The sequence below is a fragment of the Uranotaenia lowii genome, chromosome 2 (genome assembly GCF_029784155.1).
Source record: "Uranotaenia lowii strain MFRU-FL chromosome 2, ASM2978415v1, whole genome shotgun sequence".
Taxonomy (NCBI): Eukaryota; Metazoa; Arthropoda; class Insecta; order Diptera; family Culicidae; genus Uranotaenia; species Uranotaenia lowii.
The window spans coordinates 413,374,047-413,393,156 of NC_073692.1; the positions used below are offsets into that span (position 1 = coordinate 413,374,047).

The window sequence follows — 19,110 nt, forward strand, 5'->3', positions numbered from 1 at the left end:
AGAAGTGAGAAGTGAGAAGTGAGAAGTGAGAAGTGAGGAGTGAGGAGTGAGGAGTGAGGAGTGAGGAGTGAGGAGTGAGAAGTGAGGAGTGAGGAGTGAGGAGTGAGGAGTGAGGAGTGAGGAGTGAGGAGTGAGGAGTGAGGAGTGAGGAGTGAGGAGTGAGGAGTGAGGAGTGAGGAGTGAGGAGTGAGGATGAGGAGTGAGGAGTGAGGAGTGAGGAGTGAGGAGTGTGGAGTGTGGAGTGAGGAGTGAGGAGTGAGGAGTGAGGAATGAGGAGTTTTGAGTGAGGAGTGAGGAGTGAGGAGTGAGGCGTGAGGAGTGAGCAGTGAGGAGTGAGGAGTGATGAGTGAGGAGTGATGAGTGAGGAGTGAGGAGTGAGGAGTGAGGAGTGAGGAGTGAGGAGTGAGGAGTGAGGAGTGAGAAGTGAGGAGTGAGGAGTGAGGAGTGAGGAGTGAGGAGTGAGGAGTGAGGAGTGAGGAGTGAGGAGTGAGGAGTGAGGAGTGAGGAGTGAGGAGTGAGGAGTGAGGAGTGAGGAGTGAGGAGTGAGGAGTGAGGAGTGAGGAGTGAGGAGTGAGGAGTGAGGAGTGAGGAGTGAGGAGTGAGGAGTGAGGAGTGAGGAGTGAGGAGTGAGGAGTGAGGAGTGAGGAGTGAGGAGTGAGGAGTGAGGAGTGAGGAGTGAGGAGTGAGGAGTGAGGAGTGAGGAGTGAGGAGTGAGGAGTGAGGAGTGAGGAGTGAGGAGTGAGGAGTGAGGAGTGAGGAGTGAGGAGTGAGGAGTGAGGAGTGAGGAGTGAGGAGTGAGGAGTGAGGAGTGAGGAGTGAGGAGTGAGGAGTGAGGAGTGAAAAGTGAAAATTGAAGAGAAAGAAGGAGATGGAAGAAGGAAAAAGGGAGAAGTGAGAAGTGAAAATTGATAAGTGAAAAATAAGAAATGTAAGAATACCAACTGTATGAACCATTCGCACTGTTGCAGAAAAATTTCCGATAAGGATAACTTGCATAAAAATGGTACCGAAAATTCTGAGCGATAACCAAAAACGTCTGAACAAGGTTTCCAATGAGTTTTTCCGGTTTTTGATGAATTAAGCTTTGTACCTAAACAATTTTAACGAGTAGCATAATCATCGAAATATTTGCAACACACTGTGCGCTCCAAAGCGCGGAGAGCAGCCGTGAAAAACCGTTTTAATTTCCTTTTGGATGGAACATAACACAACACATCTTCGCTCAGAAGCGGCGAGTGCGGTCGGGTTCCGTTCAGCGTTTATTCGTCACTTTTACTCACGCTGCCTGGTCAAAACAATCCCCCACGCCCGATCCCCACCCCCTTCTGCAAGTCCACAAATCGTTCTCTCTGACTGAACCTACACAAAACAGAGCAGCCGGCATGTTTCCCATCAACAGTGTGTCTGTACTGTACACCAAACACGTGGATTCTACTGCGGTTTCGGGTCGGTCGGTCGGGAAAATTACCAGTGGGGGTTGGTTTGGAAACCCCTCTTCGAAATTTATCAAAACAGAGAAAAACGCCGGCTAACTCTCCGGGATCCCCAAGGTTGTTGGGGGAGCACTCTCTCGCAGCATCCTCAATTAAGCTCTCTGAGATGAGATCACATCCCAAGACTCATCTCTCTCGGCTTGGGAAGAATTCTTAATTTACGATTCCTGTTTGAATTCGATGAAAATTCAAGTGCACAGAAGACCACATTGAGCGGAGGAAATCAGTTTATTTTTGACCGTCGAGCCGATTGGACGCGAAATAAATCCTGGTCCTTGGATCGCAACCGAAACCGAAAAAGGGGGAACTTCCGGAAGTTTCAGAAAAAGTGTCTCTCTATCGCAGCGCGAGTGTGTGTCAGTGTGCTTCTTTTATTAACAAAAAAGACGTTCTTGAGCTGCTTCTGGTGTGGCGGAAGTTGTTCGGGTGTTCGCAAGTGTAAGTTGTTGGTTGATGCAGAGAAGTGCTTTTCCCATCTCCCGGTGGATTAATTTAAACGGGGCTGTCCTTTTTTTGGGGATCGACAGCACGGGATGACTGCGGTTTTTTGCTGCTGGTCACAGTAGGCCGTTTGAAGTTTTGTGGAGACCGTATTGTGGTGGGTGGCATTTTATGGAAAAGTGCTGAAACTGCATTCTGTGTGCAGCAGTCCTCTCGCATGAGAATTAAAGCGTTCAATGGAGAAATGCAAAACCGAAAAACGATAAACGGTTTTTATTGAATGCATAAATTGATACCGTCATCAAACATGTTATGAATTAGGCGAAGGGAATCTTCCGGTTGAATTCATTGCCCAGTGTGTGTTTTTTCGAGCGATTCTCGGTGCTGATAAAAGCTGTTTGGTTGAAAATAACCACACATGAGTGTTCGTAGGAAAAAAGTGGAAGTAAAAATGTGATGGTGAATCTCAAGTGGCATTAATCAGCAAGTCAAATGGCGTAAAAAGTATACAAAAACAAAATTCTCAAGGAATGGTGATCGAATCGAAGCAGGCGGACGCCAAACGCTCTCGTTGTTGTTATTTTTGTTGATGCGTTTAATGCCTCTAGACGACGGTGAAAGAAATCGCAATTCCTGATAGGAGGACCGATGCTGACGAGAGGTCATGAATAAGTTCAACGCGCGTTTGTTGATTTCGTCGAGACACTCTCTAGAAGATCCGCAACCGCACTACGAGCCGGTTGCCGGAACGCAAAACCAACGTCCTACAAGTACAAGTGTCCGGGATCCCACAGACTCCAAAGAGGCGTAAGCGGCGCCATTACTACTTATACTCACCCTTAGATGATGATTTTGAACTTGACCCAATTGACAGGAGACGATTTTATTTGTGTTTTGAAACGCCATTCCATTGTAGAAGTTCAACGGCTTGCAACGATTGCTTCGATGAAAACAAATTGTTTAACGGCGCTTGGTAGAATTGATGTTTTGAAAAAATGGCGAAATGCGGACATTCACTAGTTGAGTCATAGTTTACATGTGGTTTTCCCTAGTAATGAAAATGTATAACCTTAAAAAGCAGTTATTGGAGTTTTTAAAAAGTCAGGAAATTAAAAAGTTAGAATATTAATTTTAAAAACATTGAAAGATATTCTACAATTTGTGACAAGCGTACGTTAAGAACAATTTGCCTACTGAAAGTTGTTAGACTTCTAGAAAACCTTTATAAAACTGTTTTTTGCTTTCTGAAGCTGTATATAAGAGTATTTCAGTTTGCTTCTGAACAGACTTTCAAATCTAAATAAGTTCCATTTCACCAATCTTATAACTGATTCTCATTGCTACACAAATCGTTACATCCAATTATATTGATCTTTATGGTAATAAACGTGTTACAGTTTAGACAATGTTTTTTTACTGTGTGTCCTGCTCTCGTGTTAATTTTCGAAACGAAAGATATTATCGAAGGGTTGAAAATAAAAACCGTTTATAACGTTAAGTTCATCAGAAACTGTTCGAAGATGCAAATTTCCGTGCCATTCTCAGTTGGGGCTTCTTAAAATAAGTTTTCAGAAACGCTTCCAGAGTTGATTACAGGAAGATTGAGGCGTACGCTAATAGGCGTATCATAATAGTAGCTTACGACGGGCAACGCTGCCACATCAAAATCTGTAATCTCGAGCAAAATAATCTTTTCCCTCTGTACTTTTTTGACAAAAAGCTATAATAACGATGAATGAAAACTCAGTGCAATTTTCTTCATAAATTTCTTCATTTTTAGTACTCCAGTATTTGCAATTGATACAATTTCAAATAATTTCAATCCGCTATCAAAATCTCTCTAATGAACTTTAATTTTTTTTTGTTAAGTCATAAACATGGTATATTCAAAACCGCAGTGTTATGTATTATACCAAATGCCAAAAATCTGCACAAATCTGTACCAAATTTATAAAATCTGTCATCTGCATACACAGAATCAGTACCAGAAATCTGTACTTGTACATCTGTACTTGTACATCTGTACTTGTACATCTGTACATGTGGCAACCATGCTTACGGGGTCAAATGAAATTTCAAACAAGCTTAGGAACGCACGGGAAGCAATGTGGTGTCTCTTACTTGAATCGAACAAGTGTTGTCCTAAGCTTTCCAGCCATTTTTACCGGAAATCCTGGCCAAAGCTGGGCATATATTTGCAAAAACTGGGAAATTCGGCAAAAACTCTGATATCTCTCAACAAATTTCATAGAAAAAGGAGCGAGAAAAACAAGTTGTTTTAACGTCGAGTCACATCAGCGGCATTAAAATCCAATATTTGCAAGTTTGAAAATCTCTATAATCTCTAACTTGACGCAAAAACCAAAAATAATGTTTGAGATTTTGGTTAAAATTTTGCTAATATTGTGGATAAAATCGTACAAAGTTCGGATTTTTTTACTCGATATCCAGGACTTTCCTCAATTTTTTCTTAGAAAATCCGGGCAAGCCCGGTCAAAGTCGGACAATTTGAATTGTTTATAGATACTATCCTCACAGCTTCACTTAGAAAAAAAGTTTTCATTTGGATGCTGGGATGTCCTCGGTTGATTATGTTAATCATAACGTCCAAAAGTAAAATCCCGCGTGAACAAGGTTTTATACTTAAAGGTTACTTAAAGTTTGCAGTATTCGAGCATTGAATCATGAAAAAACTCATTTCTTATTTCATTGAAATATTCATTTGTCCATTTCCATTTGTTATAAATATTGTGACTTAGAAAATCAAACATTTGATTTTCTAGCAAACGACCAGTTGAAGGGTTATCTTAAATATAATAGTTTTTATTACTTTACCACAATACTTTATTTATTTAAGCCTTGAAAATAGATTTTAATCGAATTCGATGAAATTATAAAAGAGATTGGTAAATTCTGCTGGAGCCGGAAACAACTGATGAGAAGTGATCTGAATTCGATAGGCAAGTTGCGCTTAACGCGAAGTACGTTTTCACTGGATCAACGAGGATTAGACCGAAAAAATCTTGTCTTAAACCCAACATTTTTTTGACTTTTCTGCAAAATAGATTAATTTATTTAATAATTAAAGGTTAACTCACAACTCATGACTTTCTAAACCTTCGTTCCAAAGTTTGGCGGTTAAATAAACAAGTGGCTATACAAAAAGCCTTCAACCTGATCCTGGACAATGCTGTAGACAAACCCCCTTATCCTGCGCCGCACGTGAGGTAACGATAGTCGAGTCGAGTCGGAGTCACGTGAGTCTTGTCACCTTATTCCCGAAGCCGATGTGACAAAGGTTCATGCCCAGCTGATGGCTGAATGAACACTGAACTGTCAAACTCGTGTAAAAATGTTTTTTCTTCGTTTCATCGTGCAGTGTTTGGGAAATAGTGGCGGAAATAAATACGGTTCCGTTTTTTATACTGATTAAGTGATTTAAGGAGTTAAAAAACGGATAGATTCGTGTCTCCTGACAAACATACTGAGAAATAACGCGATTAGATCGCTAATATTCATCTCTCCTATCCCCAGAACACAAAGTAAGATTGGAGACAGCAAAACATCCGGTGTGTGTTCTGTTTTGCATAAGTTTTTTAAAAAAAAAGAGTTAACCCAATCATTTTGTTCGCGTTTGTGCCAGTCTATTTATATCGAATCTTTTTAAGTTTTATAATCATTTCAATTGGATGATACAGCTCAAAACTAATAATCAGCCCATTTGCTTTCTGGAGCAATTGATCTGGCTTCACGTTTATTGTGAGCTAATTTCATTTTTACCTTTTGCTTGTAGTCGCTCCAAACCTGTAGATTTTTTTGCAAATAAGAATCATTATTATTCCAGTTCATATTTCAATAAAAAAAATAACCTTTTGCCATTCTCCGACTGATCGAGTTGATTGACCAAGACTGTTCAACTCCAGAGCTAAATTGGTCCAAATGTCGGTGAACCGTTCGCGATTCATGTAGGTTGCTTCACTAAATTTAACGCCTTTGGCAACTGCTGGATTTGCCTCCATCCGGACCACAAGAATGTCAAACTGTTTACAGTTTGTAACCCGGATTCTGGAAAGAAAAAGATTTAGTTTACATCAATTCTGAGTTTCAGTTTCACCAATTTTGTAAGAAATAATTCATAATTAAATGGTTTATAAGTTTGTAGTAACATACTAAGTTATCAAGAAAAGCTCAGAAAGGTTTTCTTTTAAAATAGCTTTAGTTTGGAATGATGGTTTTACTAGCATAACGCCTAATTAACTCCCAGATTTAATAGGTACTAAGCCGTGCAGATCTGTTGGACCAGTTATAATTTCGGCTTACTCACTATAAGAGTTCAATAAAATTAGTTGGCTTACCTTTTCACGTCCATTTTATTGCTCAAAAAAACCACTTCACGAATGTTCTATTAGATTTTTGTTGTGTCGTATCGCGAAAACGTATCGACTATTCTTGTCTGTAAACGTCACTACAAGGATCGATTTGTCACTCACGGTGACTACTAGATTAGGATAAGTTCCTTCTAAAATACGTTTCTCACCTAAAGCGACTACTGGTATCGGGTGACTCGACTATCGTCACCTCACGCGCGGCGCAGAATAAGGGGGAAATTCATTCGCCAACAATCGATTTGTTCTAAACACCGATCCCGAAAATTGCTTCACGCAAATAAAATACCTGTTTGTTTAAAATTTTTGTAGCTACACAATATCATAGGCAATCTAGATCAATTTTAAATATACAAAAGTAATTGGTAAGCAATGTCGACACTAGATGGCAGAGTGATTCCTTGCAAAAAATCTCATGATTTTTCGACTAAGTGTCTTGTCTGTTTGTCTTTATTACTGTCACTTGGTGGGCTGCTAATATTTACACTTTAATTCAATTTGCCTACTTTTCAAAGACTATGGAAAATTATTTTAAGTTGGTATTTTAACAAACAACAAATCCAATCATTGGCCATGGTACAGAGATAAAGTGTTCAGCTATCATTTGGAGGGTTCGGGTTAAATTCTTCAAGCACCCGCATCCAATTTTGAAGTAAGTATAAATTTTTGCTTTGCTTTACTTTGCTTGATTGACTACTCACATCCACCTTAAATCATTGAACTCGAAATGAATCATAAATAGTTGTAAAGCAATATTCAATTCAACGCAACAAAATTTTCTTATTTCAAAACGCTGTTATAGTGTATAAACATTTCGAATTCGATGATCGCTGGCGTGGCTCAGTAGAACAAGTTCCACATCGCCAATGGTTGCTACTCCGTGATTGAACGAGGCCATCAATTTCATCCAGAGGTCAAATGAATGGTGTCTGGGATTGACAGCACAATGAACAAAACTGATGCTCTCTCTTTAAACATCAATAACGGCACCGGCCACGTCCTTGTAGTCAATGGATAGAAGGAAAATAGAGAAAAAGGGTTGAAAGATTCATGACTCATGCTTAAGGACCGAGGTCACCTCTGCATCCTAGCAAAACAATTTTGGTTTGGAAATGAAGGGTAGGATATGATCAGGAGACACTTTTGACTAGTGCGATTTAAAATTAATATCCTTTTCTTTTGGCCTTCCTGTGTTATTGAGATTATCATTTCTATTCTTTGTTTTTCTAAATGCTTTTTTTAAAGTCTGTTTCCAATAATTCAAGAGATTTTCGAAAATTTCTGTATATCTTAATACAGTTTTAATATGATAGACTTTGTGTTTAAAATAACTATTTATTGTATAGACTTAATCAATCAAAACTAGGTTTTAATAAAAACGCATAATAAAACTTGACACTTGCCATTGTGAAATATTTTCTTCTATGTATATGGTTTCATAGATGAACAGCTTCTCTTTTTATTGCAAACTTATTGAAATCTTTTCCAATACAATCGAGCTTAAAATTGACAGTGCAGAATATCGTGTTTTGAAAGTTGCATTACGAAAGAATTACATTTTATCTCCAGTGTCTTAGAGTTCTTTTTTAAATTTATAGTGGAACTTGACTGATACTTGACATATTTTAAATGAACCTAATTCGTCGATAAGTCGAGTTTGAAACCCTGTTACGGTATACCATTCGAGTTATTTGAACCAGAATTCTTGTAGCTTTAAGTTTTGTTACAATATTTTAAACATGTTTTTAATTCAAAAATAGCAGCTCAGATTTTCAGGCCGAACCTGAAGAAAAGTGTTTAAATTTCGTTCACTGATGTATGCTAAACTATGTTTTTTTATATACGTGGAGAAGAATAAGAGATATGAAAGTAAGATACACGAATATAACAACTTGTATCATTGGACCATTATTGCATAAATGCATAAAATTTTTAACTTTATATTCAGCCTAAATTTGTTATGTGAGCACTCACAAATTCACCTAATTCTTAGTGAGAAATACTATGACAATGTGTATCGACAATTTTCCTCTAAAATATTTGTGTGTCATTTTTAAAAAGTTATGGTTATGAACAATACGCTCAAAGCCATTAATTAGGAAAAGATCTGAACCTTAAAAAATATCACAATTATTAAAAGCATTAATTTGGCCTACGAGTGATTCTCTGATTGTCTATTGTGTAAGAGATTGTTTCAGATGGTTTTTACATATTAAAATCTGATGCTTATCTTTCGATCAGGATTTATGGTGAGACACATTTTCGAATATCTGCAGAAATGCTTATACTTTTCGAACATCCAACTTTCCCGTACCGTCGAATATCTTTTTGTTTAGATTTCCATTCCTCGCTTTTTCCATTTCCACCATTCGCAGTCTTCAAAACTTTACGGCACAAATTGAACTTTTTAATGGATGGTTTGAGAGTCTTCAAAATTTTTCTGCCAAAAAAAACACAACCGTCATCGACGGCTACAGCCTACCCAGACCAATTTTGAAGTAAGTATAAATTTCACCTAAAGTAGAGGCAATATCAAAAAGTAAAGATTAGAATGTAAGAACAAGTTCACTGGTGTTGGGAAAAAGTGTTAGCAATTTTGAAATTTTGAAAATTTTACCATGCAAAAATGTTTTCAAAATCTTGGGGCGTTGTATTTTTTTACAACACTGTTTCTATTTCAGCCGTATGTGATAGAAATATTGCTATTTTTGCATTACAGCATGCGGAAATACAACACGTGTTGTAAAAAAAAACTAGAAGGCCACAGATCTTGAAAATGTTTTTACATGGCAAAATTTTCAAAATGTGCCGTAAGTGTCAAAATTTCTACCACTTTTTCCCAACACCAGTGAACTTTCTCTAAGAAATCAAGCTGCCACACGGAGATCTTACAGTAGAATAGAACTATTCATATTTATCCTGGGCTGACCATCAATAGCAAACTGGAATGAATCAATCATACAAAGAAGCTGCATACAGTTTGTCCCAAGAAAACAACTGTCATTGATATACCAAACATTCGTTCAGTCAAAGCTATCTGGTTTTTGCTTGGGGTGCATCAGCAAAAAGTCATTTAAAAAAGCATCAAGCCGCTCAAAACTGCTGTTTGAAGGCTATTTACAAACGGCCTAGGATGTACTCTAGGCGACTATTGTACTCGTTAAAGTCGATGCTACCTTTAAACGCTTTAAGAGAGTTTCAAGCCATTTTGATCGTCTACTCGCATCTGAATGATCAGCGAGCTCATCACAATGTTGTGTATGAGCAACATAGCCACAAATACGATCTTCGTAATCAAGCCACTATTTCTATAAGTCGACCTAATTCTGAATTGACCCGGGAAGCATTTCCATACTGCAGTAAACTTCTGTACAATCATCTACCAAGTGCCTTAAGAGATGAAACAAAATCAAGTTCAAAAAAATGCTGAAGCGACTCATAAGATCTAAACTAGGAAATTGTTTCAATTAACGTTATATAGAGTAACGTTAAGAAATCCCCGATGATTCTAAGTATTGAGCCCTAGTCAATTAGCGCTTCCTTCAAAGAGATTTATCTCGCTTATCTTCTTCGCTTATCTGCCTCGATTATCTTCCGGATTTCCTGTGGTCCCCCCTTACGAGATTTTCGGGATCTTGAGGTCGAATTAAAATAAAAATTGTACAGATTACACCAAATTATGACGTTTATGCATTTCGAAGTCATTTGGCACCAGAATTGAAATTTCGATTTTTCCGATTTCTTTTGGTCCCCCCTTTGGTGATTTTTTAAGAGTCACAAAAACAAAACTTTGAGCGCTTTGAGGCACCTCTAAATTAAGTCGATTGAGCTGAAATTTTGCACAAGTCAATTTTTTGGGGCAATCTAGAATATTCATTTGGTCGGTTTTTAAAAATCAATCATCCATTGCCACCCTCATGTATGTAGATAGTATAAGGTTGCCAGATTTTTTTCCACTCCCATCCGGGCCTAGCAATTCCGGGCATTTTTTCAAAAAAACCTGGCAAAATCCGGGCATGGATTTCAATTTTTCAAATCCAAAAACCGGGCAAAATTAAGGTGTTATTATATATAAAAGCAAAGAAAAAATGCCAAAAAAAATTAAATTAATATTTTATTAATGTAATTGCAGACTTCCAAAAACTTTTTAGATCACTTAAATATTTAGAGGTTTATAAAAGTAAATCAGCGAAATTATTTGAAACACCGTTGAAAATTTCCATACCGTTAATCGATTTTGCTGAAACTTACTTAAAAACTTTGATTTTTTTTTTTTGGTTTCTTTGTGAAAATTGTGAAACAATCCGGGCAATATCCGGACTTTTTTCACGATATCCGGGCAACCGGGCCGGACCGGACTTTCTCGAAATTTTGCATCAAATATCCGGGCAAACCCGGATAAAACCGGGCAATCTGGCAAGCTTAAGATAGTAAATTGTTGTATCAAACTATACAAATGTATTTGTTGCACTATAACCTAAACAATGTCACGATACCATTCCGGCTTTTCAAAGGGAACGCTGGATACAGCTGCAAATCCCTCACAGCTCCTCAATTCGTTAGCCCCACTATCAGGCCAATTAGAAAACCCTTCACTGTTATCAATTTTTGCCAATTAGCAATACTGTGTCGTATCAACGAAACTATAAAAGTATGTTTACGAATGGCAGTTGAAAAGTTCCGTTCCATTGAGTTGAAGGTATGTTTTCCGTTGTTTTGTTACTGTTTAATGGTAGGTTTTTGAACTGAAATTTGATCGATTTTATTCGCTAAGCAATCTATTGAATGCCTTCTAGTGGTGATACAGTTGCATGGGTCGAATTTCTGGGAGATCGTGGAGCAACTTCCGGATGAAACTCAGTTAATGTTTGAAAAACACTTTTACTATGATCACGATGGGCGCGTATATCGGATTGAAGGTGATCGAAATCCTCCGGATCAACCGGACGCTGCCGATGTTTGGCTGGCGGATAACTTTGTCCCCGACGATGATGGCCGGATGTATTCGGTAGCTGGAGATTTCGATTATGCTCCATTTTTTGATGCTGAAAGAGATACCGTCTTCCGTTTGTACACCAGAGATAGCTCGGACTATGAAATACTCAGAGTTAATGACACGAGTTCGATTATAAGATCAAGGTTCAACGTCAGCCATCCAACCAGATTCACGATACACGGGTTCGGTAGTAACGGAGATGGATTGAGTACCTCTTTGATCCGGGATCAGTACTTTGTTCTGGGAGAGTTCAATGTCGTTGTCGTGGATTGGAGTGGTGGATCGGGGCTGGGTATGTACCTTACATCGTACTTCCAAGTGCGGCGACGAGTTGCAGCAGTAGGTAAAGTTGTTTCGCAGCTCATTGATACACTCGTTCAAGCTACCGAGATATCACTGAACGAAATCAGCATCGTAGGATTCAGTTTAGGGGCTCACATTGCCGGAAATGCAGGGAAAGCGCAGTCAGGTCGCATCCGAACTATCATCGGACTAGATCCTGCAAGACTTTTGTTCAGTGAACAGGACAGTGACATTCTATCCAGTCAGGATGCCCAATACGTTGAAGTGCTTCATACCAGTTCCTTCGGATACCCTTACCCCATCGGAACGTCGGACTTTTACGCCAACGGAGGCGTTTTCTATCAACCGGGCTGCCTTTCCGAGGGATACATTGGTTGTTCGCATTCGCGTGCTTATTTTTACTACGCGGAGTCGATAACTAGCCCGGTGGGGTTTTGGGCCCGGAAATGTACGCAACTCACTGTGAACCTGTTCGATGTAACGTGTGATGGTCAAAACGGGACGATGGCACGGATGGGCGGTGAACCTCCAAATACGGAAACGGACGCTCGCGGTTCATATCAGTTCGAAACGAATTCAGCGGCACCGTTTGCCAGAGGCCGATGAGTGAATGGCTAAGACACCTGACACATAAATCGGCGTAGCCGTATTGTCTTAGTATGCAATTAAACAACGTGATAACAGACATTCATTGAATAGCGAAACTATAGGTGCAGTTTTATTCATGAAAAGTGATTCGTGGAATGTGGATTGAATGTTTATTCAATGAATTCGAATGAAAGGTAGCGTGGCAGCCAGTTGAATAATTTGATTCTCGAAGGATCACAGAATGTATAAAGAATATAAATTTTGTTAAAACCCCGATAGTTTTCTAACTACGAACACAGCCACCTAAAAAGTAAATAAAATTGAGCCTAATCATAAATTAACGATGACGAGCTTTGAATAAAACTCTCCTTGGTTGAATTCTCATCTTGAAAGCCGAGAGCGATTTTGACAGTTTTTTATCGGTTTTCATCACATGTCATCAACGAAAATTCGTTCAGTGAGAACGTACACTTGCTGGGATAAACACTCACTGTCAACTACTTGGAAGTGGTGAGGTCAACTCTATCTGATAGCACTACTTCAAAATAATTGATCGGTGATAAACAAATTGACCAAGTGTGTTCAAAATGCTTCAAAGTTCTACTCTCTTATATTCAACGTCTTTTCATTTCTTCAACTCGTCCAGTTTCTACCCGTCCACAATTTTCATAATCTCGAAATGCTTCTACTTGAATAATATAACTTTCACCGATGAAGCCAATAAAATGATTAAAATCACTCAAAATTTACAGTAACAGTTAAAAAATTTTGAACATTTTTAATTTATTCGGTAAAAATAACCGGTTATTGGTTATTATTGCAGGTATTTTGGTAAATTTTACCAATTATTCGGTAAACTTTACCGAACTTTTTCAAAATTTTCGATAAAACTACCGGTGTTTCGGTTAAAGTTATTTCAGTAAACATTACCGATTTACAGATCCGTGTAGCCGAGCCTTTTAGATTTCTGGTAGAACATTACTGGCTTTTTAGTAATAATTACAGGCATTTCGATTTAACTATACCGGTTGTCACGTTGAAAACTGTCAATATTTTGACAGATTGTATCAGAAATTAGCCCAATTTCGGTAGTTTTTTACCGAAAAAGCTCCGTAACATTTGACAGCTGTAACTTCCCGGCCATAATCAAATTACAAAACTGTGTGTGTGGGTCATAACATCATGCGAGCACTTCTATTGCTCACCACCTTAGCTCGTTAGCTATCGCTAGTGCAACGGATGGCTCCTAAAGGCATTCGTCGAGGAATGAGTACAACAGGCAATTTTAAACTTTGTGGTTTCCACATTTGGCATTCCTTTCAGGATCTATTTTTGTCCAAGCTGAGGTTTTGACAAATTTGGATATTAGAACATTAGTTGAATGAGAAATAAGGCGAGCTTGAAATGCTGCGCCCGTTGCGAGGTCGATGAGTTGCGCCTGAAATTCAAGCATGAAATGCTGCACCCGTTGCGATGTCAATGAGTTGCGCTTGAAATGCGCTTGATGTCAATGAGTTGCGCTTGATTCCGTAACAATTTAACACGTTCGTCGCCACGCTCATTTTGGTTGTTTTACCCGCCGGGTCCAACGAAATTCTCGGAGTGAGAAAACAAATAGGGAGGACTCCAATGTTTACAACGTGTGGCTAAATTGAGCGTCTAACTAGAGTGAGAGAGCGTCACACGTTTTTGTTGTTACGGGGCCAGCCAAGAAACACACCCGTCACACGAATTTGAGTTCCATGGCTACGAATGTGTAAATAAATCGGGAGCATTAGGTTGTTGGCCTAAGATCCCTATCTCGCGATGGGGCTGCCATCTTGGATTTAGCTTGCGGGAGCCGCATTTCATAAATTCAGCCGCTCCATGCGAGAAAGACGCTGTTTGAGCCGCCACTGACCTGGAGAACAAACGCGTACGGCCACCTTCTCAACCTCCATGCGACCAAAGTATCCACCGTTGTTGGGTACCCGCCCCCATGCAACTTGCGCCTAAATACAAGTGAATCTCGGTCTTGTGGTGAGCCAGACGCATCCAACTTTCCACCTTTTCAAAAGCTACTGTGGTGAGTAGCTGGACCTCTCCGGTTGATGGGCCCGATGCCAGAAGAACCACGTCGTCTGCGAATCCTACAAGTCTCACTCCTGTGGGGAGACGCAGTCTCAGCAGTTCGTCGTAAACGATGTTCCACGATACCGGGCCAAGTATCGATCCTTGTAGAACCCCTGCCGAGACACTCACTGTTTCCCGTCCCTCACTGGTAATATACTGTAGTTGGCGATTACGGAAGTAACACTTCACCATCCTACAGATATATGCCGAAACCCTCATACGAATGAGCGACGACGCAATCGCTACCCAACTGACGCTGTTGAAGGCGTTCTTCACGTCAAGGGTAACCACTGCGCAAAACCGGTCTCCTCTCCTCTTCTTAAGTCTGGCTTAAGTTCTGTCCTTTCGATGACACATCGAATGCCATTCACCGTACTGCGGCCTTTCCGAAAAGCAAACTGTTTATCGGATAAACCGTTCACACCTTCGGTGTAGAGCTCTGGACCCCCTTCTCTAGCACCTTTTCAGCAGTATACAGGAGACATATCGGTCGATAAGCTGATGGGTCACCTGGTGGCTAACCGGTTTTGGCAGGAGCACCAATCGGTGCCGCTTCCACACATCTGAGAAGACCCTCTCATCCACGTATTGCTGCAGTGATGACCGGAACATTTCAGGATGTTCCATGAGCGTGGCCTTCACTGCATCGTTAGGGATGCCATCCGGACCCGGAGCTTTGTTCAGCTGAAGGGACTTAGCAATGTCCCGTAGTTCCTCCAGCGAAATATGCTCCTCTTCACGCGTGTCTCAGTCATATGGAACCCTGAGCCACGAAACTTCCTCGTGCTGTAGAAACAGCTCGTTGACGATTTCGCACAGTTCGTCGGACAAGTTTCCTGTGGCATACTCCCGTTCCGCGTCTTGGCCATGACAATCCTATAAGCGTCGCCCCAAGGGTTAGCGTTGGCGTCCTAGCAGAGTTGCCTGAAACGTGCCTTTTTGCTCGCCTTGATTGCCCTGCAGAGGCAGCTAGTACGCAGATCTGCGATTTCCGTCGTCCACCAGTTGACGGATAGAGTTTCTTTCCACTTGGCCCTCCTCGTCATCGCAGCGTCACATACGCGTGCAAAAACCCTCATCAGGTTTTCCGCGGACAGGTTTTCCAAGTTCCGCTCCCAATTTAACACTTCAACAAAGACGTTCCCGTCGAATTGTGTTGTCTTCCAGAGGTGTGCTCCTGTTGTCGTACCTGTTCTACCTGCCCGCGTACTTGTGCCCACACGATAACGAATCGCAAAGTGATCGCTATCGGTGAAGGCATCGCTTACGCTCCAGTCGCTCGTCCAGCTCAGACTACTGAAGGTGACGTCAATGATGGACTCGCCCCCATTCCTGTAGTAGGTCCTTGTATCGCCTACATTCCCCAGGTCTACGTTCAGCCTTGGCAGGGCTTCCAGTAGTATCTGACCCCTGGGGTTTGCAAGGCGACTACCCCATTCTACGACCCACGTGTTGAAATCCCCGCCTATGACAACGGAGCTCCTGCCCTTGAGACTTTCAACGATTCTATCCATCGAGACGCCGAACCTCTCCAGAGACTACCCGGGGGGAGAGGATGTGTTGGGCGTAGCAGCTACAGAGGAATATCCCGTTGAACCCTATCACGAAGCCTTCCTTTCCAGATGACACCACCTCTTGTATGGGATGTTTTCATGTAACTCATATCACGGCCATTTTGGGGGGCATCCATAAATTACGTAACGCTCCTAGGGGGGGGAGGGGGTTAGCTCGAACGTTACGAATTGTGACATAGGGGAGGGGGGGAGGTATGCTCATCGTTACGTAACGATTTTATGTCATGCAATTTTGGCAGAATGATATGCAAACCAAAATCAGTTTAAAATTTGTAAGCTTCAACATGATTGAAACTGGTTTGTAATCTTTCCTCTTTAAAGATTCTGAAATAGACTTCTTAAAAGGTGTATTAAATATCCGTGAAATAACCGTTGAAAAAAACCTACATTTAGGTACATTTACCCCCTAGAACTCAATTCAACCTTAAGACGTAAATTTTACTATTTTTTTTTTCAATTTATTCAAAATATGCAATTTTGATTTTTGCGACGAATATTACTTAGTGGAATATATTTCGCATAAGTTAGGCTTCTTGAACAAATTAAAGTAAACAAGGTAGATCATCAGTTTACAAGCAAAGAGCAACTTATAACAAGACAATCAATTTATTTTATGAGAGAGTTATCATCAATGAGTACTAAGAAGCAATTTGGATAGATCGATATTAGTTCCGTTTGTAAGAACGTTAAAAAATTTATGTTGAAATATTTTTTTACCTTCGAAAATCAGTATTCAAAATCATGAGAAGATGAGGGGGGGGGGGGTTATTACCAGCGGTACGTAATTTTCATAGGGGGGTACGTCGAAGCGTTACAATTTGTGACATACGGGGGGGAGGGGGTCAAAAAAGTGCAATTTTTGCGTTACGTAATTTATGGATGCCGCCTTGGCTTTATCGGTTACTCAATTACTGCCATCCGAGGTCCTGCGATACGGGTCTGCCAATAACGCCACGCCCAACTTTTCCTCAAATGCCATCTGCCGCAACAGCTGGTGTGCTGAGACGGTGGTTGAGGTTGAGCTGAACCGCTTCTAGGGTTGCAAGCCCTGTGTCCTCCACCGCAGTGGAGACATTTTACATCTTTGGTGCAACTAGCCGCCTGATGGCCGGCTTCACCGCACCGCCAACACAAGCCACTTCTATCAGTGCCCTTGCAGGCAAATGATTTGTGCCCATACTCAAACACATCGGAAACACCTTTCTGGTTGCTGGGGGATAGCTATCTGGCAGATAGACCATCCCACCTTTAGCCGCCTGCGTTTACTGCCGCAATCGGAAGTTTACACAGATCCTTCAGCGTTTCCTTGACCTCATCACCCGTGGCTAATTCGTCCAGGTTCTTAATCCGGACGGTAAACGTGGTGCTCAGGGCACGGATTTCCTGCTGAGTAAGCACACTGTTCTCCGCGCTTTTCACCGTTGAGCCACGTCGGAGTTCGAGAATAATCTTGCCGGAACGTGTTCGGCGGATTCTCCTGACATCCCCCCCATCAGCCTATCCCTCGTCCTCATCTGGCGAAGGACATCGGCGTAGGTACCTGCCGGTGCCTTTACGTTTCAGGTGCATCGACACGGTTCAGCATTACACCTTCGCCAAATGGAGTCGGTTTATACTAGATGTTTCATGTTGATAGTCCGAATTCGTTTGCAAGGGTCTTCATGGGTGGGGGGGTCTGTATTTCTCTAGACCGTACATCTGCACAGACACGTTTCCACTCTGCACCACGGGCAGGTGGAACTACTTCGCCGAGCGAACCTATTTTTGTTTATTAGTTGATCACCCAGGTGGTAAATCCTTTTTACGGATTGCAATCCAAGGCACAGCGAGCCACCGCATCCCCTCAGTTTGCTACTCTGGGTCCATGGGTGCAATTGGTGACTCATGATACTATGTACTCCTACACCATAAAGTCCACCTGGAGCCTCTGGCCATATTTCCCATTCGGACATGCAACAAAGTCTATACCCATGATGGGAAGACCATACTCGCGCAAAGCGCTCCACGGCCATACTCATTTTTTTTTTTCGTACTACACCAGCAATCGTCATCCACTCTGCTGTCACGATTCACGACTCACGGGACAGCTTCGCCGCTACTCGTGACTCGAGTCTTGAATTCGGCCTCTTGCCACAATTCGAGACGTCTTGACCCGCCTTTCCTTGTGTCTCGAGACCCTCTCACGCTCATCCTCTTGGCACAATTTGAGACGTCTTTACCCGCCTCTCCTCGTGTCTTGAGGGCCCTCTTTCAATACGTCTCTTGACCTCTCGCTCTCCTCGGGTCTGGAGATATCCACACATCCTACTATTTCTCCGTCTCGACTCTTCGAGACACATCCTGAGGCCCATCCACTGGGTGCCACATGTTACGGCCTCTCTGTCCGTCGTGAGTCGATCGTATCCGCGAATCGGGGTCAGGAGCCTCCCCAAAAGGCAAATCGATCAAAATCCGCTCGAACATTTGGTCGTCCCGCATATCGGGGTCGTGACTACCCGATACACGTTACGACTCATCCCTCTTGCAACTTAGCACTGGTACCAAAGTACCCAGTCGCACCACGTTTGTGCCACACTCGGCACGCAGCTCGTCGGCGGGCTGGCTGCACCAAGTGTGATGTGTAGTTCCCTCGGCCGTACGCCTACAGGTGACAAGTCTGTAGGCACACATCACCTCCACCAGGAATCGAACTCGAGCCTACTGATTACCTCTCCGACATCTAACCAATATGCCAAATCGTCAGACGATACAAGTCAAGCTGTAGCTCTATTACTCAGTTGACTTCATCGAGTCGAATTCGCTGCTAGATTTCCCGGCAGAAAACGCTCATTAGGCCTTCATTAATGGTGCTCATACTGCCTCTGGGGGTTTTTCATTATGCCTCTACATTGGCTGGTTTTCAGCTTTCGGCAAAATTTTTTAAAATGCATTTTTAAATGTGTTTATATACTTTTTCAAGTTTCATCCAATCAGGCAATAGACTATTTGAGTGTCTGAACACGAAACAATTATGTAATTCAAATATTACAGCTGTTCTCTATGGTTAAATAAGCAATTTCCTTAAGGTGGCCATTATGCCATCATCTCCCCCATAAGGAGAAAATGATTATTCGGAAGTCCCACTCGTCAACTTATAAATGTTGATGCATCAAATAATCTCATCCAAGAACAGAACCTCGGTCTATTTAGACATATAGACATCAACCAGACAGGTTTGT

At 41.4% G+C, this 19,110-nt stretch overlaps 1 protein-coding gene across 3 annotated transcripts in view; it reads left to right on the top strand.

Moving 5' to 3' along the window:
* The first annotated feature begins 1,717 nt into the window (after nucleotides 1-1,717).
* LOC129744338 (spondin-1) overlaps nucleotides 1,718-19,110 on the top strand; it is a 159,957-nt gene continuing 142,564 nt past the window's right edge. For 2 of the 3 annotated variants that reach the window (XM_055736811.1, XM_055736813.1), the window contains exon 1: nucleotides 1,718-1,931. The gene's annotated coding sequence lies outside the window, so the exon portion shown is untranslated. Of the gene's footprint in view, nucleotides 1,932-1,982; nucleotides 2,092-19,110 lie in introns of those variants that run through there. The other variant, XM_055736812.1, reaches the window with a different exon arrangement.